At 37.8% G+C, this 27,946-nt stretch overlaps 1 long non-coding RNA gene across 2 annotated transcripts in view; it reads left to right on the top strand.

The window, feature by feature from the left end:
- The first annotated feature begins 1,379 nt into the window (after positions 1-1,379).
- LOC141379125 (uncharacterized) overlaps positions 1,380-27,946 on the top strand; it is a 137,228-nt gene continuing 110,661 nt past the window's right edge. Inside the window, exon 1 of one of the 2 annotated variants that reach the window (XR_015516982.1) lies at positions 1,380-1,621. This is a non-coding gene — a long non-coding RNA (uncharacterized LOC141379125). The remainder of the gene's footprint in view (positions 1,622-27,946) is intronic. The other variant, XR_015516981.1, reaches the window with a different exon arrangement.

The following is a 27,946-nucleotide window of genomic DNA, read 5'->3' as shown; positions in this document are numbered from 1 at the left end:
ATAAAAGCAGTTTTTAATTTTTAAAAAACATTTTAGGGACAAAATTATTAGCCTCTTTAAGTTCTTTTTTTAAAAAAAATTATTCTACAGATCAAATCATCGTTATACAATAACTTGCCTAATTACTCAAGCCTGCCTAGTTACCCTAATTAACCTAGTTAAGCCTTTAAATGTAACTTTCACTGTATAGAAGTGTCTTGAAAATATCTAGTAAAATATTATTTACTGTCATCATGGCACAGATAAAATAAATCAGTTATTAGAGATGAGTTATTAAAAAAACATCTGCTCTCCTTTAAACAGAAATTGCGGGAAAAAAGAAAGGGATATATATATATATATATATATATATATATATATATATTAAAGTTGTTTATTTTAGTTTGGCTTGAGTAATTATATTTATAACAATAATATATGATGATAATAATAATAATAATAATAATAATAATAATAATAATAATAATAATAATAATAATAATAATAATAATAATAATAATAAAAACATATATAAATAAAATAAGTTCAATGTTATTAGCCCCCTATAAGAACTTACAGTATGTTTTTGATTGGCTAATTAAGACCAGTTAACCTAGTTAGCCTTTAAATGGCACTTTAAAATGATTACAAGTATCTGTAAAATATGTGATGTAACATAACATGAAAACAGAAGAAATTAGTTATTAAAAATTTGTTGTTTAAACATGTTGAAAAAACATTTTCATAACAAAAACCTCTCTGTTAAAAAATAAATATTTGGAAAATATTTAAATAAGAATTAGAATTTAACATGCAGGAGGGCTAATCATTTTTTCCTTCGCCTCGTAGTTTCTTAGTTTCTCTAATAACTCAGTTTTCAAAAAAGGAAAAAAAAAAAAAAGAACACTCAGTGGCTTTTTGACTCTCACTGCATGTGATCTTCATTGGGAAACCCTATCTGTAGTGCAGCTTCTCTTTAGGTGAGCCTGATCAATTACACCTGCGACATTTTCACCCTCGCGTGCGATTGAGATCCTGCGCCGTGTGATAAGAGGTTTTGATTGCAGTCGAGACTGTGAAAAACGAGACGGTGTTGTGCTGTCATCTGTTCTGTTCACTCCTCGACATCTGTCCCCAGCAGAAGTAAACCTCACCAAAGCTCGCAGGTGCTGGGCTGAATATTCATTAGACCAAGTTGCGTTGGATGGAGGATGGCTGTGCATCGCTTTTAGAGAAAATCAAAAAATCAATGCGCTCCCCGTTCACCCCTGGTTAGCCACAGCGGATTAATCCAGTGCAATGCAATCTACTGTGCCTGGATCAGATTACACCGGCCCAAATCTCAGACAAGATCCTAGCTAATGGATAATACATGCAGGTCTGAGCGATGTAAGGAAACCACAGCAGAGTTAAATATTGCCCGGTTACAAAGAGATGAGCGAAGTTGGATGGAGAGAGAGAAGCATGGATCGATATTTGCCTTGAGACATATAGAGAGAGTTCGTAAACGCAGGCAGTTAAAGCTGCTCTTTATTTGTTTATAAATCGTACCGATGTTTTTTTTCCCTTCTCCTTCACACATTAGCTGAGGCAAATATATTATCAATCTGCTAGGGGTGAATCGATAAGCTTCGCCACTGAGGTAAGGTGATCTACAGTCCAGCTTGGAAGAAAAGTATAATTTCGCTGTATCATGCAGTATCTAACCTGATATTGACATCTAAAAAGAATAAGGGCATTACATTTCACCCAGGAACATCTGGCAGTAAATCTTAGTAATTCATGTGGCTATGCTGGAGGATGGCGCATGCAACAACAAGGTCATGGGTTCAATTCCCAATGAACACACAAACTGAGGAAAATTAATACGGTTTATTTAAATAGCCTTTAAAGAAACCCATTACGTAACAGTGTACTGTTCTGAATTATTAAATGATGGGTTGTGAACACATTCAATCATCGGTTAAAAAAAAAGTAATAATAAAACTGCTTATAAAAAAGTCAATAATTAAATAATTAAATACATTATATGGATTTGCCGGTAATATTTTGCTTTTCATTATAAATATTAGGGCTGCACGTTATTGGAAAAATCTGACAGTGCGATATTTAGTTTTTCCGCGATATTTATTGCGATATACTTTGTTATACTTGGAAATCATTTTTGGTCACACTTTATTTTAAGGTTCAGTTCTCGATCTTTGAATTTTTTGACTTTTGCTTCAATAAACTTTTAATTTGTTCCTTATTTATAGTTATAAAGGTAGTTTAGGTATTGGGTAGAATTAGGGACGTAGAATAAGATCATACAGAACATGTGCTTTATAAGTACTTAAAAGCAGCCAATATCTCAATAACATACATGCTACTACGGTGCTAGTTAATAGTTAGAATTTATATCGGAAGTGTTGCAGAATGTAATAATTTTGATTGACTGGGGTGATTCTGTAGAAGAGTGATTCATGCATAATATGTAGTAAATGAACTACAAGCATAGATAAATACAAGAAAGCTAAGATAAAAGTGAAATAAACAGTGCATGCATTATGGTTTTGTATATGTAAATGTAAAATTTACATTGCAAAGTCAACTCAATAGTGCTTGTCTTTGCGATGTAATAATTGTGGATGCACACATTGCGATAACGATGCTGACATCGTTGATATATATATTATACCAGTTCTGTATGGTTCTTGAATCTGATTGGCTGATAGCTGTGCGATATTCTGCGAAAAACAGCCCTAGAACAGCCTCTTCATCGTTGTGTATTACTCCACCTACACACAGCGACAAGCAGAGGACACTCTACAGTTCAGAGCATCGAATTCAGTTCATCGGCCAACACCAGCCTGTCTGAGCAGACCAACCAAAGTGACGGTTTACGTTCTGCAACAACATACTGACAGAAACCACATACTAAGTTCTTAGGGGAGAAAAACTGTATTTTCTCAGCTTAACTGTGCGTTCACACAGAAGGCGCTCTGGCTGCCCTGGCGACAACGCTGTCTGCTTTCAGCTCCAGCGTCAAGAGCGTCCAAATTCACTACATTGATCTCGTATTTAAAGGAGCCATTGCAGCATATCATATTAGTTAAATTCCCGCATAAATCATGCTTTCTTTTGAAAATGTTGTGCACTTTTTAATCAAATTCATTTAACTATGGAAGATCGAGTTGCGTGTAGTGTGGCTTTGCTCCACTTCTGCTATCATATTATATTGTCGCATGAGATTCCCACTTTTTAAAGAAAAAGTATAGATAACATTGATGCACATCAGTAACTCGCTAGTAACTTTTTTAATATATGTTTCTGTACGAAAATATTGTAAATAATTAGAAATCCAGTGACCGCAATAATCAAACCTTTGGGAACAACTGTGGTCGGAACCAAAGTTTACAGTGACTGTGTTCTTTGGACTCCTCTTAAGTGGTGGACTTCTACATTCTGATTGCTTGCTGCTGAATCACATCATAGCTCCTCGCCGCTCCTCACCGCCGGCTTTCATTGAAAATGAATGACTTCTGGCTACTTTAATGCTCTGTCTCTTTCGGTGTGAAGGTACAGTAAGTTTCAAACTACAGCTGAACAAATCATTATACATCAAGTAAGTGACATTTTAAGTCGATCTCTTTCTTTTGCATTTTGTAGTGATGTATATATCACAGAAACTTGTAGTGTTTGCTTTGCTCTGGCTTTTGGGGTAAATTATTGTAAAAAAGTCCAGATTGCAACAGAGAAATACTGGGAAATCTCTGTAGATTGATGGGATTTCATGCCGTTCAACCTCATAATCTTAAAACGTGAGCAAAAATTTCCAGAACATTATCATTCGTTTGCGGGCATCCAGGAGTCTCCCTAAGCATCCGGGAGACTTGGGATGTCTGAGATTACATTAACGTTACTAGCCATTTTGCGAGTTTGTCAAGCACGTGCCTGGAGTAGTGTTTGGAGGTTGGCAGCAGGCAGGCTGACACAGAAGCTAGCAAGATTGCTAATGAGCGCATGCTTTAATAAGTGATATTCTGAGTTTAAAATGGTCCACTGTTTAACAAGACAGCGGGGAAGGCAGCATGTTGTCTGCCACGTCATTTGGGATGCCATGTTGAGCGTTGTTGCACTGAAAACATTAGATTTTGTACTTATTCCCTATTATCTTTTTAGATATTAGTCTGAATTGAATCGTTCGGTTCATACCGAACCGAAAGTCTTGTACCGAATGGTTCAATATGAATACGCATATCGTTACACCCTTAATATATATATATATATATATATATATATATATATATATATATATATATTTTTTTTTTTTTTTTTTTTTTTTTTTCTGCTGTTGAGCATGCTGTTGAGCATGTTCTTAAACAGGGCTGATTTGCCATTGTTTTCAAATGTTCAACAGAAATGACTGTGATTGGCTGTTAAGGTCATCAGGTCATAATTCATTTTGATCACATCGTTATAAATATTTGTTAATATTGCCATACATACAGTATATATTTAGTTCAACTGAATTAAACTGCTTCCATATAAGTGTTAAGGCACTGTAATTAACATGCTATTAGTGGCCAGTTACATTCATCTATTTCTAATCTCGTTGGCTTTTTCGAAAGGATTTCTGTTTTTGCACTCTAGTTATTCTGCTCCAAATGATGAATTCCATTCATTACTTCCACAGACCTGCAGGTCAACGCGAGCCATGGCTAAACAGATTTCATTAACCAAGAGCAAGGCAGGCTGGAAAAAAGAAGCAGTGCTAGTCGACCTTGGCTGTAAGGTTACCCGCTTATTGATTGTTATCCCCCTCCTCTCCTTCTCTGCCTTTCTTTTGTGGGCTAGCAGGTCAGCTCGATAATGTTTCACCCTTTGTGTACAGTGTGTGGACCGTATCTTGTTATGTCTATGGTTCGAGTGGTGTAGAGATAAGAAATGCTTGTGCTTTTGTGGGACTGCGGATTTCAAGCTATAGATTTTTGGATTATATGGTGTAGAATATTTCACACCAAGTACTGCTGCAAGTGTATATATATATTTGGAGATGTTACAAATTACTGCCTCCAATTACTTGACTGGAATTGGCCGAGGGAGCACACTGTTGACTTTATAGTTGGCCATGTACACAGTGCAGTTAAATACGGTTGTCAATCGTTTTCTGAGGGCTTAATCCTGTTATAGGCACAGGAGTTTGGCGATTTATGGGAGTGACGACCGTAACTACAAATGAATTCAGGTAATGACAACTAGACTTTCATTAAATAAGCGTAATGTTTACAGAACCGCACTGAACAAATAGTTATTATAGCACATTTAATTAGAAAAAGCTTATAAGCAGCTTAAAGTCAACATGATATCAAAATCAACCTTATTTATGCCTTGAAATAGGTCCTGGTTGTATTATACACAGTTCATGGTAGGTTATTCCAAAGGGAAATAGTACTTGCTGGAAGAATATTTCAAGTTTATCATTATTAAATGACTTCCCTGGTGAAAACACTCCTAGCATACTTTTACAAAGAGCATTTGTTATGGAACAAAATATACTTTAAATATTATTTGTAAGTGCAAACTGAAGGTAAGGTTTCAGACACTTCATTGCAGTTTCATGAAAATGATGTTAAATGCACTTCATCTTATGGAGAAATATAGAGTATTGTGACATTTGTAAAGATGAAGTTGTAACTTAGTACATTTAAGACAATAACTTGAAATGCAATATGAAAAAACATTACAGTTATGTTTTTAGCATTGTTAGTTAACAAATTAAACTGTGAATTTTGATAAAACGTAATGATTTAGGCAAGGCAGTGGTGCAGTAGGTAGTGCTGTTGCCTCACAGCAAGAAGGTTGCTGGTTCGAGGCTCGGCTCAGTAAGCGTTGATGTGTGGAGTTAGCATGTTCTCCCTGCCTTCGCGTGGGTTTCCTCCGGGTGCTCCGGTTTCCCCCACAGTCCAAAGACATGCGGTACAGGTGAATTGGGTAAGCTAAATTGTCCGTAGTGTATGAGTGTGTGTGTGTGAATGTGTGTGTGGATGTTTCCCAGAGATGGGTTGCGGCTGGAAGGGCATCCGCTGTGTAAAAACTTGCTGGATAAGTTGGCGGTTTAATAAAGGGACAAAGCTGACAAGAAAATGAATGTAATGATGTAGGGGACGACACGGTGGCTCAGTGGTTAGCACTGTCAATTCACAGCATGAAGGTTGCTGGTTCAAGTCCCGGCTGGGTCAGTTGGCATTTCTGTGTGGAGTTTGCATGTATTTCACGTGTTGACGGGTGCTCCGGTTTCTTCCGGTTTCTTAGTTTGGCCATAGTTTGTGTGTGTGTGTGTGTTTGTGTTTGTGTGAGCATTTGCTGGATAAGTTGGCAGTTCATTCCGCTGTGGCGACCCCTCATGAATAAAGGGACTAAGCCAAAGGAAAATGAATGAATGAATGATTTAAGATCTACTTTAAAGCAGCACTGTTTACAGTTGACCAGTTACATTCAGCTAATTTTGTTTCATTTAATAAAGGATTTCTGTTTGTGCACTGTCAGTTATTGCGATTTTAATTGGTTTTTAAAAATTATTTTGGAAGTTTGATTTGATTTGATTTATTTATTTTCGAACAAAATATCATACATAAAATATCATTAACAAATAATACATTTCAACATGGTCGAAAATGGAATGGGATGAAGCACAAGCTTATTATTTTCCCACCCCATTACCACATACATCATTTGTCTGTTACTTAAACGTATTTCTTATTTTACATATCTAGTTGAAGTCAGAAATTGATAGCCCTCTTTGATTAGTTTTTTTCTTTTTTAAATATTTCCCAAATGATGTTTAGCAAAGCAAGAAAAAAATGTCACATTATGTTTGATAATATTGTTTGCATTAATCTCTCAGACATAATAAACTCTATAAAATTAACTAAAATATCTGTGAATGTGAACGAGAAAAGAATAAATGATCAAATTAAATTGTTAAAATAAATGAGAAGCAGATCAGTTTGAATGTAAAAGGAAAATACCTTAACACTGCCGGTGCTAAATCATTTGCGGTTGGTACGCAGAGGGCTGATCTGCTCCCGGGCTGCAGGTGGAAGAGACTGCTGTTGGAGGACTGATGATTTTTGTTAAACATAGTGTAGTACAGCTGTGTACTACACTATTTTACATAGTGTAGTATTTGACATAGTCAGTGGACTTAGTTTGACATGTCCACTTAACAACACTGGTAACAGGCAACTACACTTACCAACCACAAGAGGAGCTGTGACATATATTTGCAACTTAATTTGTACTAAATTTTAGCTTTAACCATTTTAAAACAATGTCCAGCTGGAAAAGCTTGCCAAAACTCAATGCTTGTTCTATTACTTGCTGTATTATGACCATAAAGACCGTAAACACCATGGGTCAACAATGTCTTGTGCATGTTGCTGAGCAACATATAAAACAATGTGAAGACTTGAATGAGGCAGCCTTTATGCTTCTCTCTTGACTTTAAAAATATAATTGGCTGAATCATAGAAAAGCTGAATTAAGATTGTGTGTAGGGTCAAATCGAGATCGCAATCTTTTTTCGATTATTCAAGCAGCCCTAGTAGTAAATTAGGAGTTTATTGTACATGACACAGTTTTCAATTAAAGGTTGAAAAAGATTGTTTTTCAGAGTGCAGAATTAAAAAAAAAAAAAAAAAAAACTATACCGTTAGTACACGTACTACGCGACTACTCAGAACTGTCAGATACAATACTCTTTGTCAGATTATGGGCCCATTTACACTATCAGGACTTGAATCCCAATTCCAATTTGCTGACTATATCAGATTTTTTTTTGCCTGTCCGTTTACACGTTCTTTTATTTGTGACCCATATCCAATTTATGTGTTAACACTTGCCATACAATTTGACTTTGCGCATGCGTAAAGGCGAGTTCTAGCATCTCCGCCACACTAGCCACGATGGAAGAAATTGTCTTGCTTTTAGCTCTGCGAAATATGCAAGTTCGTCCAACCTTAAAATGAGGAGAGAAAGGTCCGTCATTGCAGCTTGCGACTAGGGTTTATATATAGTGTTCTCCACCATTCAGAGGAATTTGTATGTATGAGAGAGATCACAGGTCTCGTGGGTGCAAATTGTGGCGACTGACCACTTTCCTCCTCCATGTTTCCTCTGTTGTTGTTTACCGCGTTGTCTCCACACACGCTCTTCCATCTACGTCATTTAACCATGGAGAAGTACCACAATGTCGCAAGTTTAATGACGTACAAAACAGAATGCCTCAATAAATTCCATCTGCTTATTTACATGATGGTCCAACACAATCTCACGGCAATTCATAACTTTTTCATTTAGTGGCTAATTCGTATGAATTCGTACGATCTAATTCGTACAATTCAGTACGATTTGCTTATGCCCCAATGACGGTTGGGGTTAGGGGTGGGGTCAGGTGCCACGCCTCCTTTTTTAAAAATCGTACCATTTCGTACGACTGAACTCGTACAAATTCGTACGAATTAGCCACTAAACTGGCAAAATGTAAAATACTTACGTTTTCTCGTGAGATCAGGCTGGATTGTCACAATGTCACAAATACGATTTATATCTGATTTATTTCCACATATGAAGGAGGCCTGAAACCAATCTTTAAATATCTGAATGCAGGCATTTATTTTCATGTTTACATGGTTATAGAACAGATCCGATCTGTGTTTCATATAAGCAAAAAAATCTGAATTGGGTCACATTTAACTGGCAGTGTAAATGGGGCCTATCATATAATTTTTCATATTGTTATGTATTTGCAGATCAACATGAACAGGTTAATTGTGACATTGTTTTCATATGTGTTCTATAATATTTCATTCATCTGAGACACTTACAAAACTTTCTTCAATCAGGTTGTGGTGTCCAGACTGTGAAATGGGCAATGAAAACCACAGAGAGTTCAAAGAAGGGCCCTTCAATATCAGTTCGGCACGCAATCACCTGAAATAATAACTTGCCCCATTCTGTGCTCCAATAAGTTTTTGACAGTCAAAAAAAAGTGAAGTTTGTTTGTTTTTTTGTTTGTGAAGGTGGCACTAAGCTGTTCATTTCCTTATTGACATGTTCCACAATGAAAATGTTAATCTTGTTGGTGATAGGACTTGTATTTTGTGCCTAGCAGTGTTTTTGAGGACACACAGACTGCTGTAAGCAATGGAAATCCTCACAGACCTCACCAGGGGTCTCCGTTTTCATAACCAACTTCAAAGAGATGAATCTTAATCTCGCTCTGGCCCAAAACAAGACATCACCATTGCACTCGGCAACACCGTCTCTGCTGCTAAGTTATGTAGACTGGAGCGAGATTGGAGCGATCCTTTTGTGTATAAAGCGCAATTTAATTTGTATGTATGCAATGTACATTCCCCAGCATCCTACATGCAAGACTGAAGCGATGCATTATTTATGAAATCTTTTAAGATAGATGGATGAATGTGGACCACGTTTATGAATCCCAAGCAAAAAACCCAATGCGGAAAATGCAGATGCATCATGCGTGAAATCTGTTTTCTGCCACGTGTGACCTTTGTAATAATGAAACGAATAATGGTAATTGTTATGACGAGGCTGCACTGACCGGTCTAACTCCTTCTCGGGATATAAGGCAGGACGTTAGCCACGGATTATGCATATTTGTCATCCGGTTTCCAAAATGGTCGCTGGCAAATGACCTGCAGACATAAATTGCATTTAATTAGCGTCAAATGCCAATCACTGATCTGACTGACTGTGACTAATTAGGATCAAATACTAAGCACAGATGTGAGTGACGGCGCTGAGCTTTTCCTCGCATTTAATCTGCAGTTTTCCCCAGCTGCTGTTGGGTGAACCTGACAGCACTGTGGGGACGTGTAGCATTAGGGGGATTTGTTCTGCTGGAGTCTCCTCTCCGTGCTTCAGAATGCTGGCCTTTGATGCAGGATTATGCCTCTGATTGTGACTCATGCCCTCGATTAGTGTCTGTTTTTGGACGGGGGGAAAAAAAGAAGCAGGGATGTTCACGGCATGGCAAAGGCTCATAGGCCCGATCGTCACTCTGTATTAGTATCCTTATCACTCAGTGGGGGAAATTAGAGCCTATTAGATACCCGAGCAAATACTGATGAATCAGAAGGGGAAGATATAAATAGAGCTTCGTATTGAAGGTTAATGAAAAACTTATGCTCTTGGATGGCGCTTTCTGTGTGAGAGGGAAAAGATAGAGCGGTAAAAGTGGCCTTCTGAAGATTGTTTACGTCTGGTGTTCAGATGTGTGATGCATTTGATCATATGTGGATGATGCTAAATAAAGATATGCGCTTTCTTTCATAATGTAAACTCTTATGTAGTTCTTATTAATGGTTTACGGATCCAGTTGATTTGATTTTCAATTATATTATCCAAACATATATTTTTTTTACATTACTTATGACAGGTGAGGCGAAACAGTGGCGCAGTAGGTAGTGCTGTCGCTTCACAGCAAGAAGGTCGCTGGTTCGAGGCTCAGTTGGCGTTTCTGTGTGGAGTTTGCATGTTCTCCCTGCATTCGCGTGGGTTTCCTCCGGGTGCTCCGGTTTCCCCCACAGTCCAAAGACATGTGGTACAGGTTAATTGGGTAGGCTAAATTGTCCGTAGTGTATGAGTGTGTGTGTGAATGTGAGTGTGGATGTTTCCCAGAGATGGGTTGCGGCTGGAAGGGCATTCGCTGCATAAAAATTTGCTGGATACGTTGGCGGTTCATTCTGCTGTGGCAACCCCGGATTAGTAGAGGGATTAAGCCGACAAGAAAATGAATGAATCAATGAATGAATGACAGTTGTGTAAAACCAAGTGCCATTCTCAAAACTGAAATATAATATGAAAAGCTAAACTAAAGTATGACAATGGTACAAATTACTTGTAATAAGCTGCAGAGTCACCCAAACTGATCTTAAAAAAATTGTTTTGTATGGGTTATTGGGTTATTACTATTAGGGTTTTTTGAAAATTACCTTCTATGCAGTGGGCAACACAGCTTTAAGTATATGAAAACATGCAGCTGAGGGTTAAAAGAGGTTTAAAAATATAATTTTGAAAAAAAAAATTCGAATTATTTGTTTAAAAGATTCATTTGTTCGAATCGTTTGCCTGTTTGTATGAATGTTGACACAAAGCAACACCAAATATGAACTGCCAGGTCTGGTAAAACGTGAACTCGCCTTTCGCTTCGGACACTAGCAGTTTGTTTTTAAAGGAAGGATCAGCAAAGACTACTAATGTATTGACCTTATTCTAAACTGCGGAAGTGTGCCTGTTTTCGCGATTGTCTTAGAACTTCCGTTAAAGTCGCCTATGGGAGAAATGAAAAGGAATAATAAACGGCAAAAAACGGTCAAACTACTTGCTCTACAAACAAATGTTTGCATGATTATACAGACCAAGTAGAATAATATAACAAGGAAATATCAGTTTGCAACATCAAACAGCGAAACGAGCAGTTTTTAATGTCTAAAAATTAATGGAAGTGAATGAGACCGGAAGTCTCGTGCCAAAAAGATTCAAATGGCAGCGCCCGCTCGTCTGCGGAGAATAAGGTCAATAGGACTTTGTCAGTAACTGTTACACAGTTTGGACCAGTTTCTTTTTCCTCTAGATCCTGTAAGTCAGGAGTGTCGAAACTTGGTCCTGGAGGGCTGGTGTCCTGCAGATTTTAGCTCCAACTTGCTTCAACACACCTGCAAGCATGTTTCTAGAAAGCAGTAAGAGCTTGATTGACTAGCCCAGGTGTGTCTGATTGGGGTTGGAGCTAAACTTTGCAGGACACCGGGCCTTGAGGACCAAGCTTGGACATGCCTATACTCTCAGAAATAAATGTACGCAATTTGTCACTGGGGTGGTTCCTTTTCAAAAGGTACACATTTGTACTTGAAAAGTCCGTAATGGTACCTCAAAAGTATATGTGATTAAAATGGCTGCCTGGTTTTCTGTAGTTTGCAAAATATATATCTAATTGCGTGTTGTAAGTTTTAATCACTCGTCACAGCTTGTAATCACATATCTGTTATAGATCAGTGCTTGTAATGTATCTCTCAGGTAAAATGTTTATAGGGGCTATTCACATATCGCATTCAAAACAACATTGGAAACGCAAAGCATGCTTCTTCCTTTACCAATTTAAATGCGTTTTGTGCTCACGATCCTCTGCCGTTTGCTTTTGCTATGGCCACCATCAGCTGATCCTCACACGTGCTACGCGGCCAATTTTCAAAATATTTCACTTTTTGCCACTGTGTGTATTAATACTGAATAATAATAATGCATTTTAGTCGTCTTTCTTGACACTCAAGGTCACCAAACAGGACAGCTAGAACAATCAGTTCACATAAAAACACAATAAAAGTCAATAGAATACAATACAAATTTTAAAAAATGCAGTCTGGTTAAAGAGAATAAGCTGTTCTAAACAGATGATTTGAGCTTGCTTTTAAATTGTGAAAGTCAGTCTAAATTACGGAGATCAGGATGAAGTGAATTCCAAAGCTGAGGAGCAAAGTGGCTAAAGGATCTGCTTCCCACACTCTTAAAAATAAAGGTTTGTAAGCTGTCACTGGGGTGGTACCTTTTCAAAAGGTACACATTTGTAACTAAAAGGTCCATATTAATACCTTATATTAGTACCATATTAGTTCTCTGCTACCCTCAGGCAGACTGTTCCGCAGCATTCGATCACGCACTAGCCGACTGAAGGAAAGCTTCTTCTCTCAGACTTTCAGGCTGATGAACACTTAACACACCCCACACAGACTCTTCCATACCCCTCACTGCACAACATCAATATGTAGCATGCACTGCACTTTAACCAATCCATACTTGAAACAGTACTGCCTTCAACTATGTGTACACCTTTTCATTGTACATATCGATGTCAATGTTACATTGTCCTGTTTTTTTGGGAGTATGCGGTTGTATTTTGTACTGTCTGTATTTTGCACTGTTAATGTATTTGCATCTGCATTTTGTACTGTCTGGAGCCAGCACCTAAGCTTTTCACTCATAATAGCACACGTGCTGCTGATGATGTGACAATAAAAGTGATTTGATTTGATTAAAAAGTAGAAAAGTTCCTCTTAATTTTTTAGGTACTAATATATACTTTTGAGGTACCAAAATAGACCCTTTAAGTACAAATGTGCACCTTTTAAAAAGATACCACCTCAGTTACGGCTTGCGTACATTTATTTCTGAGGGAACGGTGAGGGGAATGAAAAAAAAAAAAAAAACCTGAGTGTTCGAGAAGGTGTGGCGATATGAATGACATTAGTAAGGTATGGAGGAGCAAGATTGTGAATGGCTTTAAAAGTGAGAAGAAGTATTTTCTAATTAATTCTGAAAGAGATGGGAAGCCAGTGAAGCTGTTGTAGAATGGGTGTGATGTGACAGATAGTGGGGGTTTTTGTGATAATACGAGCTGCAGCGTTTTGCACCAGTTGTAATTTATGAAGAGTTTTATTATGGAGGCCAAACAGAAGAGAATAACAGTAATCTAAACGGGATGTGACTAAACTATGAACCATAAGAGCAGTCGAATGAGGTGTGAGGGGAGGACGTAAACTATTTATATTTCGAAGGTGAAAATAAGCGGACCGGGTTACATTATTAACATGTGCAGAGAATGAAAAAGTGCTGTTGAAGATAACCCTCAGACTCCTCCCCTGAATGGAGGGGGTAAAAGCAGAATCATCTGTGGGAATAGAAAAGTTATGTAATTTGTTTAAAGTGGATCATGTACCTAAGTAAGTAGAAGTTCGGGTTTATTGTCATTTGATTTCACTAAGTTTGACGTAAACCAGGACTTGATGTCTGCAAAGCAGTTAGTAAGAGATGAAGGTGGGAGTTTGAGGTTGAGTCTGGTTGATAGGTAGAGCTGGGTGTTATCTGCGTAGGAAGTCTCCCCATAGACTTCCATTCATACGCACGTGAACGTGTCAGACCGGAAACGCAAGTTTGTGCATCAAGTTTGCGAAATCGCATCACTTGACTTCGTGAGACCAGTCGAGGATCAAAATATGACCTCTTTGGACATAAATTTAAAATATGGTTCAATCGCTCGCTTTTTAAATGTCATAATCATCTTGTTTAATCCCATCCCTCTTCACAGCACCGTAAGACAGAATTAGTGTGACTCTAGTGTGACCACAGCTATAGGCTGAATGCAGTCGACCAATCAACAGACTGGGACCAATGAGCACAAATTAGCCTCACATAAAGTAGGGGTTTGGGAACAAATGAAACGCTGAACAAATCTTATCGAAGTCGTTGGGGTAATTGGGTAAAAAGTATCAGTAAAGCTGCATCACACTGGGCTTTTCCTGCCATAGACTTCCATTCATACGCACGCGAATGTGTTAGACCGGAAACGCAGGGTCATGCGTTAAGTTTAGCTGGTTGCTGCAGGGCAAAGTTCAAGCTTGGTGAACTCTGACCTGCGAAATCGCATAACTTGAGACCAATCAAGGATCAAAACATGACCTCTCTGGACAGAAATTTAAAACATGGAGCAATGAAACATGGAGCGACCCTCAAAACCAAAATATGACCTTTTATAATGCATAATACAGGCTCTTTATTGTATAATTATTGTTACTCTGTAATCTAATTGTTACCAATTCAGGCTTATGTAACAGTACAATATTGTAACAATAATATATTGTTATTTGTTTGACTTGAAAGCAAAAGAAACTTCTTTCTATTTAAAACTATTTCAGTGTGTTTTACAGTGTTTTTTTTTCTTGTGCTGGTAAGGTGACTTTCATAACTCCAGTCTTTAGTGTCGCATGTATTAATATGTATATTTACTGGAGTTGCTTATGTTTCTTAATGCTATTGTAATGTTTAAAAACCATGATACTTTTTCTGACAGACAGAAAGTAAAAAAAAAAAAGTATTTAAATCAAATCTGTTAATAAATTCTCACCAAAGAAAAGCTGAAGCTGACCCCAATCTTTTTTGGTATAACTGCTCTTACAGTCAAGTTGCCTTTATTATTGCTTTTGAAGTTCTTTTTTTTTTGACTGGAAAGACGCAGGCTTCTCCCAGTAAGTAGTTAGACCAAGTCAATAGACATCATTGTGTTCTCATTTACATTTGATTAAAAACTTTAAGTCAGAATTTGCCAGGAGTATGAATAATATCGAGCTTAAATGTATATTGTGATATTAAAATATCCAAGATATCAAAACAAGTTATACTCAAATAAGGGAATGCACAGAGTTCATAAATGGAACTACTATATTATCTGCGCAATGCAGAATATTTCGAGATGCTTCTATTTTTCTGAAGGAAATACTTGAAACTCAGAATGTAATTTCTTTATGATCAATACTATTTATTGTTTTCTCTGGTCAAGCAGACTGCACAAGAACAGTGTGCAAAAATCTAATTAAATTCTAGCTTGCAGTGCATCTCATGTGAACACACACACACACACACACACACACACACACACACACGCACCGCTCATTCAGAAAGTCATGACTTTTTCATTTTGTTCCCATTAGCACATAGTTCTTACAGATACACTTGCCTCGACTATAAACTATAATCTCACCAGACTACAAATGTTTCTTCCAAGAGGTCTCATATGTTATCCAGCAAAGCTGTGTTAACACAACAATGTCTGTTCTTAGAACTCTGCTTATTTCTTCGATTATAGTAATGACAAATGATTTATTCTTTTCAGTGAAACAGTCAGGGGTAAGTTTACATAACCATCGTTAGCAAATTCGTGTTACACATTTTGTTGTTACAAACATAGTTCGTTGATTCGGCGTTTTGCAAATCCATAGATCCAACAACCATTCAGCACAAACTTGTATGCTTGCAACTACACCTCCAGAGCTGTAGTTGGAAACAAATACTGTAGTTTCTGGCTGTGATCTATTCCCAGTTATCCCCCCTATGCCCTGTTCATTTAGAGCATTCTAACATTTAAACTTTAATTAAAAAGTATGTGTTAAAAATAAAACAAAACAATAAAGTCATCTCTCTTAGGTGTATTTTGTTTTTAGAGTATTTTTACAGTTCTGTTTTAGCAATCTTTAAAGGGCCATGAAACCCCCTCGTTTCAGCAGGATGTTTTCACACCTCTACTAAAAGTCAGAAAAGTGGGCGTGTCCTGCTTTGTTTAGGGGGGAGTGTCGGAGGAAGTAAAGAGGCATGGTGTGGGAGTGTCTATTTGGGCGCGCTCACTTTCCAAGTCAAAACACAGACCCACACAGGGGACAAAGTGACGGTGTTTACATGGACATCTGTAGTCGAATTATTTGCCAAAATATTAAATGGTGGACTTTAACTGCAGTCTGGCTCTTTCATTCAGGGAATTCATTCATGTTCCTCGCGACAAACAAAATATTTGATTCGAGGAACTGATCTAAGCGTGTATTTTTCATGCAATGTTTGATATCGAACGGCGAATGAGAGAAAAAAAAACTCAGCATTTCCCGGAAACTTAGATGCACTCGGCAGGTAGCATCAGAAAGCCGCCTGTGTTATTACGGTCACTAAATGCGGCGAAAATCCTACACGAGGTTAAAGTTTGGTTGTGGTGCTAACATGTTTGTACTCAGTGCAATAGTTAACTTAGTTCGATACGAACAAACTGAATAAACAAAGAGCACTTGTCGCTCACTTGCCAAATCTGTAGAGACAGGACAATCACCAGCAACTAGAGCCGCGTCTTTATTAAGAGAAGACTACAAGTGAATCCGGATCTCTGCATTTGCAAATGAGAACAGCTCTCAGGTAAACAATAATCCTCCTTAGACACGTAAGTTATTGTTGTCGAGCGTCGCGTACACTGTTAATTCACACGTGAGTCTGAGCTCTCACAGAGAGAAAATGAAAGCAAAACTTAACGGCAGCAAACTATAAAAGCAACACTTCACGCTTGTTTTGCCAAAACGCGGCGTCTCTGCCGTCTAAACACTATGACACTAATGAATATTAATGAAGTTGCACAATGGAGCGCGCTGATTTGCTTGAACCAAGCCTTACTCATGCATTAACACAGACGTCCAGTCTGCACGCTGGAATACAACGCTATTATGTCATGACTGTGACGCAGCTTCAAAAATTAGTTTTAAACCGGAAGTCCGAATTTGCTTGAAATAACGCAAAAACAACCAATTTACACTTTTTTGTGAAATATAGGTGTCCTAATAGTGTTTTTAGCAGTGTGGGACACATATACAACTGTCAACAGCTCAAAAAATGTGTTTTGGGTTTCGTGACCCTTTAAATTGACAATTGCATTTTAAAAACATTTATGCCACTTTATTAGGTACACCTGTCTAACTGCTCGTTAATGCAATTTTCTAATCAGCCAATCACATGGCAGCAACTCAATGCATTCAGCGTGTTGACATATTGGCAAAGACAGACATCAGAATGGGAAAGAAAGGTGATTTAAATTACTTTAAACGTGGCATGGTTGTTGTTGCCAGACGGGCTGGTCTGAGTATTTCAGAAACTGCTGATCTGCTCATCACTACATCGTTATTTTCCCAAATGATGCATCATACTATGATAGTTCAATCACGAGTTATGTTGTTGTTTAGGAAACGCACCCCAGTTCAGCAATACACAACCATCTACATTTAAACTGGCTACTCTAGACTAGCATCAATTGCGATTCACAATATCTCAAAACACCATCGATGAGCGAGAGACAGCCAGCAGGAATACAGAACAGAAGCTTGTAGAAAAATGATAATGTTCACCTTGAATCCATCTTTTTCCAGTGCAGTGCCATTAAGGCTGTTTAACAATGCCTATTGAAATCCTATTCTACCCACATCACCTGCCCTCAGAAGAAAGTCATTTTTCTTCTTCGTATAGCATGGGAGTGTATGTGGACATGTGGGGGGAAACAGAGCTATTAACAATCATAAAAGACAGTGCAATAAATCATTAAGACATATGTGACGTGTTTATGAAAATCACAGAAACATTCCCGAACGTTCTCCATAAAGGCTGATTTATGGAATCGTTCAGTGTTGTGTCTGCATTCTTTAGCATACAGCCAGTAAGTGGAGTGGGATGTTAAGGATGAAAGCGTTCCAGCCCACGCCCCATAGCTTTCATTAATGAGTCTAATTAGGGTGCTGTTAATTTGCCATTTGTGCCCCTGGCCATGATCTAGTGCCTTCATTTGCATCCTGAAGGATATTTTTCTCCTCTGCCGGCTGACTGACCGGAATACCAAGAGGAAAAGACGGATAGATGAGAGGACGCCTCAAAAGAGATGGGAACAAAAGATGGCAAAATGAACCGAAAGGAATGGAATAAAATATTTTCCCATGAGGACAGTTTGATCATTTGAAGGTTGCTCGTTTAAAGTATCGACTTTGTTTCCTGATTGTTTTTTTTTTTTTACTTTAACCCTTGTGCACTGTTCATATTTACTGCCCTTTTGTTTTGTTCACGATAAAAACATGTACAAAATTAAACCGATGTAGAAATGCATCAAATAAATATTTCTTTCAATTTATTTTGCATAAAAATGTTAATCAACCTTAGTCCTGATCAAAACTACTCAATGTTTAAAAAAATACAGGATTTTTAACTCTTTAATCACAGATATATCTGTCACAGATATTTTGAAAAAAAAAAAAACACAAAATGACACATTTTCTTTATAAAAAGTTTTTTTTTTTTTTTTTTTTTTTTTTACTTTTTATCATAGTCTTGGACATGTGAACGATTAGTAACAACATTGCCTTTGATGCATTGTTAGATTTTCATTTTTTTTCTCCCTAATTTACTGTTGGTGGCTGTTTTTGCCCTATTGACTTTTATTGTAACCACATTTCACTCAGCTTAGATGGCCGGCCAGCTCTAGGAAGAGTCCTGGTGGTGATCTAAGACGATGCAAAAAAAAAAAAAAGGATTCTTTCTTTTATCTTGTTTCATATTCTGATTTTCTCAGACACATGAAGGTAAATGCACAAAGGTCACTATCACACACAAACACACACTTTAACTTGCTGTTATACTTCATGTGAAATCCAGAAACAGCTTTTTTGCGCAGGCCTATTTACAGGGTTAATGCCCACTGATGATCAACAGTACAAATTACAAATGTTATCTCTTCCGAACAGCGAAAACCACCAACAATCAAAAATGCATGATTATATGATGTCATGGCTTTGCAATCAAAAAATATGGTTACAATGGATGTCAAAGGGGAAAAACAGCCACCAACAGTAAACTAGAGAGAAAAAATGAAATCGATCTAAACAATGCATCAAAGGCTACGTTGCTTCACATGTGCAAGACTTTGATAAAAGGGAGAATTTGCTAGGAGTCTCTAAAAGAGTTAAATGTCTGTGCAACTATTAAGAAGTGATGTTTTAGTCACAAATCTGGGATTTCATGAACACATTTTAATGAATTGGTAGTTTTTAGCTTTTGTCAGGCACTAAGAGTGTCTGTTGACAAAAGTCACATGCTCTTCCTACATGCATTGAAGTAAACCTACTGTAAGTGATACATTTGACTAATTATTGGGTATAATCGAAGAAGGAATGAAGGAATAATCAATATTTCACAAATGGCCAAATAAATGAGCAGACCATTTGGTGAAAATGTGCCACCACAATCATAGACATTCTGGGCAGGAATCTATTTCTGGACGAGATTAAATTTCTTAGAGCGTGTCTGAGTGAAATGAGGAAAGCCAATTTGATCTGTAATTCTTATGGAGAAAACGCAGGCATTTCATTGTTTGCTATATGTGTCTGTCTTTCTGGGAATCTATCATTCTGTCTGTTTCTGTTGTTCTATCTGTTGCTTTACTCTAGTATGAATGTTGTTCTACCTGTCTGTCTTTCTATTGTTCTAGCATGGATGTCTGACTTATATTCTACTGTTTTGTCTGTCTGTCTGACATTGTAGTATGGATGCTTATTTGCTCTACTGTATGTCAGGGGTTTTCAAACTTTTCAGCTCAATACCCCCAAAATAACAATTCCAGTGACTGGCGACCTTAACTATCCTTTAAGGTGGTTATAAACATACAAACATTGCACACAATAGTGCACACACAGCAATATGAACTATATAAACAAGATTATTGACAGCACAAAAAAGAAACGACAATATCATTTTTATAGTCATTATTAATTTGTTTAATTTAATATTAACCTAACTTAATGAGAATGGTGGGCACAGTGTTTACAGCACAATACTATTCTTGGTTTAATTTTGGAGACCACCACATGGAGATTTATTTTATTTTTAATTTATTTAGCCTTTATTTTTAATGTATGTGTGTGCCGTAAAGGTGTCAAAGTTTAACATTGTGCCATAAAAAAAAAATCTACTGCAACTAACACTATTGCTGTGTTATTAATCTAGAGTAATAACCCCAGGGGTCGCAATCTAATGGAAAAAGAATTGAAAGGCTGATGGCTTTTTATTTGCATGTTGTTGCTTTTTATGTAACTATTAAATACTGTTTCTATCTTCTGTAGGTTATGGATAAAATATGGTCATTGTAATAGTTTAATAACATACAGGTATATGATATTATATACCTGTATATTAAATATTTTTTAAAGGTAAGTGGTTGTAAACAGTTTTATTTGCACTGATTTTAAGCAAACAACATTTGTTTAAATTCAACCCATAGAAATTGTGTGCAACAACTTTGCAGAAATATTATTTTTTTCAGTGCATGCATGTCGTTTGTCATATAATTATAATATATCTGTTGGCTGTTCTGTCCATTATTTTATCTGTTTGGTGTTCTACCATGATTGCCCTTATTTGACATTTTGTTGTTTATTATATGGATGTTTGTTTTTCATTTCTTTGTTGAAATGTCAAGCTTTTGTAGTTTTTGTATTGTTCTGTTTGCTGTTCTAGCATGGATGGTTGTCTTTCATTCCTGTCTGTTTGCTCTGTCAGTAAATGTAGGCACTTTTCCACTACATGATATGACATGGTTTAGTACAGCACAAAATTTGGGGGCTTTTCCACTGCATTCTGTATCTAATAACTAGTATTTTTAGTACTGCTTTAGGTGAGGTTCCAAGCAAGCCATACCATTGCCAAAATGTGACAAATACACACTTTTAGATCGCTGATTGGTTCGAGATTTGAGATTCGCTTATGAGACACTGAACGTACTATATTTAAATAGTCAGCAGCAGCCTGTATTGTTCAACCCAGGCTCATTGTGAATACGTACCCTATATACTTTTTTGTAAATACATCCCAGGAGGTTAGTTTTTTGCCGCTTTTGTTTTCAGGAATCTATCAGAGGCAGATATCTACGCTTTTTAAGATCACAAATTTCTCTTACGAGAAAAGCCGTCCATATAGAGGTAAACAGTCAGCTGGTAGGCGCAAAAAGGAACTGCGTCATACCGGCCCGTAGCATTTATTTTAGAGATGAAATGCATTGGTTTGAATGACTAAAGCAGTTTTATACCACGCCAAGGAACACAAATGCAAAAAAAAAAAATAGAAACAACAACATCATGGTCAGTAGAAACTGTTCATCTCATTGGCAGTCAAGGAGTAGATGCATGGGAAGACCCATAATTTAATATTTTTCAGGAAGTACTGGCAGCTGAGGTGGTGCAACTACTACCCACTTCAATTAGGTATAAAACTGCAGTGGACATGCAAATTGAGCAGAACAAAATCAAACTGAAGTGAGCCAAGCCATGCCAAAACCTACCATACCTCACATACCACCGAGTGAAATTCTGTCTGTCACTTGAGGCCGGATGATTTTCTGTCTGTTGGTCTAGTGTGGATGACTGTCTGCAGTTCTTGTTTGTTTCTCTCATTCTGTCAGTATCTATTATTCTGTCTGTCATTTTAGTCTGCTTCATTTTGTGTCTGTTGTTCAAGTGTGAATGACTCTCTGTTGCTCTCTTCTGTTTTCCTATATCATTTTGTCAGCATCTATTATTTGGTCTGTCATTGGAATGTGGATAATTTTCTGTCTGTTTTTTACTGGTAACATATGTTCCTTTTAAAGTTGTACTACTGTAGGTACATTTGAGATACTAATATCTGCCATATGTGCCTTAAAAAGATACTTTCTACATTTTGTACCTTACAGTACCACCCCGGTGATGACAGCTATGCAACTTTTCTTTGTTCTGAGAGTGTACTATTCTTATCTGTCTGTCACTTGAGTGTGGATGATTTTCTGTCTGTCTATCTAGCATGAATGACTGTGTATGTTTTGCATGCTTTACCTATCTGACATCAGCGTATTTGTTGTGTAAACAGCAGTACGCCGTGAGTCCACCTTGAGCAGATCTGTATTTGTGGTTTGTTTTGGCAGGACTTTTGTTAAATGTCAGAGCTGTGTGTGGTGCATTGGATTAGCTGTCAGCTAGAAGGGCCTAAATATAAAGCTGCAGAGTTTGGGGGCTGTTCCTTTGCTCTCGTCTGGAGTCACTGAAGACTGAGGCCTCTTTGTGAACCACCATTTACACCCGTCACCACTGGGAATAGAGGGACACATGCCATTCCGAAACCCCGCTGTCCATCATTGACAGAGAAATCTCATGCAGACAGAACGCTTTCAGAGTATAAGAATATAAGTGTGTGTGTGTAAGTAGGGAGACAGGAACTCAGTGTGTGTGCAAACAGTGGTGTGTGACCTATATTGGCCATAAAAGACTCAGCCAGGGGTCGGCGTGAATCTTTCTCTTGTCCCAACGAGGTTGGTCTGTGAATTCAGGGCATTGGTCATCTCTCAGCGGGACATCATGTCCTCTGTCTCTGCCCAGACCTTTCAAGCTCCAATCTCTTTATCTGACGCTTGTGGGGAGGCAAGCTTTTTGCGCAGAGAAATACATTTTTGCCAAACAATAGCAGATAGGCCATGGAGAAGAGTGGGTGGAGGTACAGCTATCTCCTGTCGAGCGAATCTGTGTGAGGCTAACATTGTGTCCGTGTGTGTTCATTATCTGTGTGTGGATGAAAAGAAAACATGAGCATTCAAACCACTTCCAGAATAGAACAGATAAACGCATTTCAGGCTGACAAGTGCGACTGGATGTAGGGCTTTAGGTTGAAATTAGAGATCGAGCGAGAAATACACATCTGTTGGGTGTAGTTTTATGCTTTGGTCATACAAGAAAATAAATCAAATCTTGTTTTTCGGGTCTTGAACAATGTTTTAAAAATGTTTTTGGAAGAAGGCACTTATCAAAGACTGTAGTATACACAGGACATGTCACCAGTATAGTTTTAGGGTGCTTTCACACCTGACTTATTTAGTTTGATTGTATCGCACTAGAGTTTTTTTTCCTTTTTGGTGTGGTTCGTTTGGGCAGGTGAGAATGCAGCAATCGGACAAAATAAGCGCACCGAGACCTGCTTGAAGAGGTGGTCTCGGTACACTTTCAAACGAACCCTGGAGCGGTTCGTTTGTGGTGAGAACATGATCCGTACTAAAACAGGTCCAACCGCAAAAAGTACTGCGCCTTCTGGACTAAATCAGCTGCCGTTGGCCGATGCGCTGTGCATTATGGGATATGGAGGAAAAATATTTGTTGACAGCGCTTCACCAACAGAGAGAGAGGGGGGAAACATTACCTGATGGATCGTTGGTAATATTTCCGCAAGATGAGCATGTCGCAGTTTAGCTAAATTAATTCACGTCTCCTCCTGAAGTGACAAGCCATGCATTAAACACTGTTTTCCAGCCGAGGCTTCATTTTCGTAATGTATAGTTTGTCTAAAACAGTGATACAATCAGCCAGCTTAGTCGTTCCTCCAGAGTAAAAGGTTTTGTTTACCTGTGGGAGTTTACTGGCATTTTCCCGCACGTGAATTCTGACCAATCAATAAGCAGTATAGGAAATATGTTCAACAACATCTGGCCAATGAGAGATGTGGATTTTGTCAGATGACTGCATTTTGGTTTGTTTCAACTGGTTCGGACCAATGACTGTAAAAAATATGGACGACGCGACAGCCCTTTTTCCCATTGAACGCCTTGAGGGCAAAACGCCTGCTTGACGGGCACAAACTGTCGCAAAAGACTGCTGAAATTGGAGCCTTGACATGCGCAGAAGGATTTTCTGATGGAGCCAGAGGAGGAGCCACGAAAATGAGCAGAGTCGAGCTTCCAATCAAACGCTTTATGTAAAATCAACTACGCCCCCCAAACTTCTCAGCATGCGTTTGCTGTCATATCAACACAAATGGATGTAATAACGTTAACAAATATGAGGGTTTTATATATTCAATCGCGCCAGCTCCGGGCCGCAGCGCATAACCTACTCGCGGCGTCGCGGGCTGATTCCGGCTCGCATGCGGCAGCGCCTGCTCGCTCGGCCGCCGCATCTAGCTCGATTGACTCGGGCTGGAATTGGGTAGTGAGTCCAGGCATCCGGAGTAGGTCCAGCAGAGGTAACGTTAGTCAGTCTGAGCTCTAAGAGATAAGTCTCCGGCAGGCGAGAATCTAGCCGGAACTGTGTTTTGCTATCTGGGTGGCTAGGCGTGTATCAGCAAACTAATAAAGCCCGAAAAAAGCCCTGAACTTAGTGAATAAACAGTGTTCCACCAGGATCATGTATGTCAGAAACTATAGTTTACTGCTGAACTCATTTTGTCATGGTAAAATAACACAGAAATCGAATAATAACATTTCAGTCTACTTCAGTCTCCTGCCGAAGCTCAGACGCCGCGCTTTGAGAAACTGTCAATCACAGCTGTTAATCACGATGACACGCCCAGCATTAAATTACTGCAAAAAACAAACTGTTTACAAAAATGAAGATCTGCACCTATTTCAGCACAATAACTAGTGCCTTAATCGACCAGAACTATCTTTCAGGACATTTTATTGCAAGCGTAATATTTTTTTTTATTTGGGCTCAAGTCTCCTTCATAACACGGAGGAGGCGGGCTTTATGACTTGTACTGCAGCCAGCCCCCAGGGGGCGATCTAACGGCCGAGACCCTCACTCAAACGTAGGCTTGCGGCACACTTGGTTCGGACCAAAGAAAGCAGTGTGGTGTGAAAACAACCCAAAGACGGCAAAAGATGCAACAATGTATCATTTATTACCCTTGGTCCGGACCAAATGAAGATGTGAAAGCACCCTTAAATAAGGGAAAAGTGTAATGGTCAATTTGAAGAATGAAGCCTTGTCTGCTAGTACAGGAGCTAATCATCGATATAGACCAGAGATGTATAGTAACGAAGTGGAACTACTTCACTACTGTACTTAAGTACTAAAAGGCTGTATCTGTACTCTACTGGAGTATTGTTGTTTCTCCTACTTCCACTTTTACTTCAGTACATATTTTCGATGAGTTTAATACTTTTACTCCGATAGATTTGTTATGTGCTGCATCGTTACTTGTTACTAGGGATGTCAAAATTATTAATATCAGTTTAGTAATTGGTCATAACCAGCTAATACGTACTGACATCGTTTATCTCCAATCCGTGAGGTCGCAGTAATATTATGGCGAATGAGGCGAGGGCAAGTAAATACCGCTCTTACTACAATGAAGGTGGCACAGCACACAAGCTGCTATTTCACTACACGGAGCAATGTTGTAAAACTCAATCTCCGTCTTTACATTGTTTACAACCGGTAATTTGTGATGCGAAAATGGGTTTCAATAGCGTTTGGAGTGGATTACGGAGTGTTTCTGCGACACACAACGTTGAAAGGTGTGTGTTAAAGCTGTTATAATCTGTTAGATCTGTGGTTCAAGCCCAAGAGAAAAACATTTGGTAAGCCATGTTTCTTTTCGTTCTGCTTAATTACGTGTTAAAAAATAAAAAGGGATATTTAAAATAAACAAAACAATATGATGTCTTTTGACTGCTTTCTTTCATAACTACATTACACAATACTTGTACTTTTACTTTCAGTACTTGAGTAGTAAATGTTGAAATAAACTACTTGCAATACTTAAATACAAAAAATGTTGAATACTTCCACTTAAGTATGGTACTTAAAGAGAACTTTAACTTCTACTCAAGTCACTTTTTTGATAGAGTACTTGTACTTTTACTTAAGTCTGGGTCTCTAGTACTTTATACTTCTCTGATATAAGTGAAATTACTTTACATAAAGGAGACGAAGAATAATGCTCATTTTCGATGATAAATTGAGAGGTCACTTTTGGTACAGGTTTTTTGCATCTGAACTTTTTAAATATATCCAAATAAAGCTTGAAATCCATTCTTTTAAATAAACCAAGTGCACTTGATAGCAAATTTGTAAAAAAAATTTTTTAATCTGTATGAAACGAACGCAAGATATAGTCTGTCATGTCAAACGCACATCACATGACTACTTAAACCACCCCAAACTTGTAAACAAAAAGTCGCTATTGTTTCTAAAGGAGATCATTCGCCATTGGGACCAAGTTGTGAATCACTTCAGAAGAGCAGCACGATCAGACAATCATTATCCAGAGGATCATAATATGTAGAACGGCCATAAATCAGGTTGGTGTCGTGATCTCGTTTCTTTTGAGTGCGCATGCGCATTAGCTCGGGCAACCTGAAAAAAATGCAGTTTTTCTTTGATTCTGAGGTTTAGAATCAAAACTTATGAGACAGTTGGTGCTTAATTTTATTGGTGACTCCAAATATATAGCTAAAATATATAAACAAATATGTAAAAAATTAGATGTTTCTCCATTTAGACAGAAACCCCGAGCATACTGCCCAAGAGGCATTTGAAAGATGGCCGCCAGGACTTTGCACTGTTACTTGTGATGCATTTATTTGATCAAAAATATATTACAAAATAGCAATATTATGATTTTTTTTGCCTCATTACCGTTTTACATCATCTGATCCTGAAGTTTGCAGACTTGACCTACATAAAAAAACTATAGTAATTTATAGAGTGACTAGTGTTTTTGAGACATACTATAGTAAAGTAATATAAACCAACCGCCCATTACTGTAAGAAGATAATATAATAAAAATACTAACACAACACTAAAATACACCACAGTTTACTGTAGAGAAAAATAAAGTAAACTACTGTTTTTACAACAGTTTACCAGTTAGCACTGCTGTAGTATTCTGTTGTAGAGTGTTCCACTACTATAATATAGACAGTATAATACACTTTACTGTAGTATGATTTAAAAACACTTCATTTTTACATTCATTCATTCATTTATTTTCCTTCGGCGTAGTCCTGTTATTCATCAAGGGTCGTCACAGTGGAATGAACCACTAACTTATCCAGCATATGTTTTACAGAGCAGATGCCCTTCCAGCTGCAGCCCAGTACTGGGAACAACCATGCACACTCATTCACACACATACACTATGGGCAATTTAGCTTACCCAATTGACCTGTACCACATGTTTTTGGACTGTGGGGGAAACCAGAGCACCCAAAGGAAACCCACGCCTACACAGTGATTACATGAAAACTCCACATAGAAATGTCAACTGACCTAGCCGGGACTTGGGCCAGAGACCTTCTTGCTTTGAGGGGACAGTACTAACCACTGAGCCACCATCACCCCCCAACCCCCCCCACCCCCAACAAAAAAGTATATTTACTATAAACTAATATATATATTTTTTTCAAAACAGTTCTGTTTTTATTTAATTTGAATGTTTGATCAATTTATTGTGTATAAAAGTATTATTTTATTTCTAAATAAATAAGTGTAGATGAACATAAAAGTACAGAAACTTACAAGCAAATATAGAAAAAAAAATACTATACAAACAAACAAGCATACAAAGTAACAAAATGCAATCATACCTGCATATATAAAATAAAACTATATGGACTTCCAGATTTTTGAAAGCTAGTATGCATGTTAGATACACATTTTCAGTTTTTTCTTGTGATTTTTATAACTTTCAGATGGCAAAGTATTTTCCCCAGGTATTTTCCAAATCCGAATCACATTAAAAACATTTAACATGGCTGTGTAGTCATTA

The sequence above is a fragment of the Danio rerio genome, chromosome 19 (genome assembly GCF_052040795.2).
Source record: "Danio rerio strain M-AB ecotype USA chromosome 19, GRCz13ab, whole genome shotgun sequence".
Taxonomy (NCBI): domain Eukaryota; kingdom Metazoa; phylum Chordata; class Actinopteri; order Cypriniformes; family Danionidae; genus Danio; species Danio rerio.
Note: the sequence above shows the minus strand (reverse complement) of the source record. Positions and strands in the feature narration are given on the sequence as shown.